Below are 3,697 nucleotides of genomic sequence, written 5' to 3' on the forward strand. Positions count from 1 at the left end.
ATTTTATATATTCTTTGATATATATGATACATTTGGTATATATGATATATTGATAAAAATTAGATTTAAAAAATCGGACAAGCCTTATTCTGGTATTTAAAACTGGTTAAAATTCAAGTTTTAAAGGGCGTATATGGTAATCATCTGAAAAAAGAGAGTGCTTTCTAGGCTTGATTAAGTTTACCGTACTTTAATGAATTCTCCTAAGATTGCATTAGTTACCTATTTACTGAATCAGTTACTCAGGTCCTTCAGATTTAATTAATCTTTTAGTTTTGGATGATAAAAGGTGAAAAAACAAAAGCCCACAAAATAGAAAAAAGGGAAATTGCTCCTGCAGTTACCTCTTTTTTCATCCTCTACACAGGCTTAACCACTTGCCCACATGGATTGACGATCTGCACTTTCTCAAATGTTGAGTCAGAACCACAGGCCTACACTGGCATTATGAAACCCACTATGCCTTTCTGAATTTTGACTATTAACCATTCTGAGATTTAACTATTACTATTAATAACCTAATTACATTATTCATTGAACTAATAATATATGTTATCACTTTAAAGTTTGAAATTAGATTAAACTTCCAAGTCTGTTGACAAATCTGGTTTGTTTTAGAACTGGATGCCTTTAGAATTTGAGTTTATAGTATTTTTGTAAATTCAATGCCATTTCTTACTCTTTTGAAATGATGTCTCTATTTTTAATTTGTTGAGCAAAGATTTCTAGACTTTTTACTACATATCTGGAACTGTTCAGGATAGGAATGCCACAGTGAACAGGATGGACAAACTTGTAGTCTTTATGAAGTGTAGATTCTACCTGCGGGAGGGGGAGGGATGGAGAGCGCTAGACAAGTAAAATAAATCGCCAACTGAAATTTTGCTTGACATAATCTTTTTAATAACATATGACCTACTGTTATTCAAGAATTACTATATATACTGTATGTACACCGATATTTAAGATTGATATTTAAGACTCACTATATATTTCCTAATACAGGTTTGTATTAAAGTGTCAATATATTCATATTCCCTTTTCTAAGTGTGTCTTACCAGGTTAAAACACACATCTATAACATCTATATATTGTATAATTAAATTTCTCAGTGATAGTTTGCACCACACTAAAAATTGAGATATATACACTTAATATTATACTCATTAAAATGGGAAGAGATTAATCCTCATCAGTCATATACTCCAAGTTAATTCCACTTGGTTTTCTTTTTCTTTTAATAAAAGTATATCATTTACAATTAAATATGAAGAGAAACTATCTTTGAGTAAACCCGATCTTTCAGTCCATGAATATTTAATGAAAATAACAAAATTCATTATCGGCTTTGAAGAGGAGAAGATTCAGGTAAGAAAAAGACCTATTTTGTCTACCTGTAGTAAACTGCTTAATACCGTGTGCAAGACATTTAACAGAAGCACACTGGAGATGAAAATAACTGGCCAAAGCTTTTCTCCTCTTTGATCTACATATTGTGTCTCACACAACAAGGTGTGGCGCCACCTTAAACACAAAATTAACCTTTGCCACTCAAACACCAAACTGTCAGGGGAGAATGGATATGGCACTGCATCTCTTTCCTGGTATGGCATGCTAGGGAGGAAAATCTATTATATAATTTTCTGTATTGTCAAAACAAATCAAGCCTTCAAATAAGAGACACTGTCCTAGAAAAGTTCTACTCATCAAAATAGGAGATCCTCATATGTTGTTGATGGGAGTGTCATATAAACCTTAAAATGTTTAACTACCTTGACTAAGCAGTTCAATTTCTAGGAATTTAAGAAAATAATCTGATGTTTACAAAATGATATATGTATGCTAGTTCATACAGATAGTTTTGTTTATAAGGTTTAAAAATTGGAAACTAACTGTCTAATAGCAGGGATTAAGCACAGAGCATCCATATTTTGGAATTGAACATCAGGTATAGAAGAATATTTCAGGATGTCAGTGAATATTCACAGTATATTCTTAGGTTAAAAAATGATGTTACATAAATGAACAAGCAAAACAAATAAGCAAACTCATGGACACAGACAATAGTATGGTGGTTACCAGAGGGGAAGGGGATAGAGAGAGAAGGAAGAGGGTAAAGGGGGTCAAATATATGGTTACGGAAGGAGACTTGACTTTGGGTAGTGAACACAATGCAATATACAGATGACGTATTATAGAATTGTACACTGGAAACATATAATGTTATTAAATAATGTTACCCCAATAAATTTAATTAAATTCTAAAAATAATGTTACAGAGTGTTATATAGACTAAGACTCCCCAATTATCTGTGTGTGTGTGTGTATAAATGAATATATACATGTTAAAAAGAATATGCCAAAATGTTAACAGCGATTATCTCAGGGGTGGCTTTTTTTCTTTCATTCTACTTTTCTGTGTTTTTAAAATTTAAAAGCTGGTATTCCTCTTGTCATCAAAGAAAAGAACAGTAATTTTTTTTTTTAAACAAATTTCTATTATACTAAAATCCCATCATTCTCATTTAGAATTACTCTTTCTGTCATCACTTTCTGAGTGTTTATTTATTGTCTGTACCTCTAATATCAATTGTTAATGTCTGATGTTGATCGTATTTTCACAGTTATAGGACTATGATCTTCCAGTTTATCTCAGTGTAGCTCTATTTAACACGTTTGCTAAATTAAATTGAATACATTTATCCTTCTGTTAGCCTCTGTAGCAGAGCTACAAGAAGGAACTGTGAGTAATGGGGCTTGTGGAGTACAAATTAATATTATGGCAAAATTAATACCAGAGTCAAAGACAGGCCTGATGCATTTCTTTCAAAACAATTAAAGATGCAATGCTGCAAGCCAAGAAGAAACAGAAAATGTTCCCAGAAAGGAGTGGAGACATTGGGAAGCCAACTGGACATAAAAGTGTTGGGGTTTCTAGAAGAAATATACTTGAGATGAGAGCCAAATAAATCATTTGTGGCCTTCTTACCACCCTACCCCAGAGAAAATCTTAAGGGACTATGAAGTCTTTCTTTCTTTTTTATTCCTTCCTTTTTTATTCCTTCCTTTATTCCTGCTTTTTTTTTTTTTTTTTAGGTTTCTTTGAGTTAATTAATTATATTTTGGCAACTACAATGAGAAAGTTTTTTCTTTTCCCCTAGCCCAAAGTATTTGAGGTCTCAAGCATGAGTGGGTGTGCACTCACCGGGAGAGTGCAGCATCAGGAAATCAAGACCAAGGACAATGACATATGCACTTGAGGTGGTTAGAGAGCTGGGAACCCTACTCCTGGGAAATCAATACTAACATGCCCTTGGACAGAAGGAGTTACTAAAAAGATAAGACACTCTTCTGGGTTAGGGGAAAACAAGAGTAGGGAGAGCTACACATACCCCTAACACAGGGCTATGTTATCGTCCACAGCCCCAACAGAGAGAACTGGGGCACAACCAATAGTAGCAGAAAACTCATCGAAAAGTACACAGCTTCAACTTTGGGTGTCCAGTATGCTGGCAGTGATAAGAGCAGCTACTTCTATTAAGGGAACATAAAACTGAAAGCTGACAATTACACATTTTCTGTTCTGTGCTTTCCAGCAAGTCATGTGTTTATCAAACTTCTCTTTATTTAAAACTTCTCTTTATTTAATACTTCTTTTCCACCTCACAGGTGCCTCCCAAAATATAGTCAATGCAAT

The sequence above is a fragment of the Pteropus vampyrus genome, unplaced genomic scaffold (genome assembly GCF_000151845.1).
Source record: "Pteropus vampyrus isolate Shadow unplaced genomic scaffold, Pvam_2.0 Scaffold10, whole genome shotgun sequence".
In the NCBI taxonomy this organism is placed as follows: domain Eukaryota; kingdom Metazoa; phylum Chordata; class Mammalia; order Chiroptera; family Pteropodidae; genus Pteropus; species Pteropus vampyrus.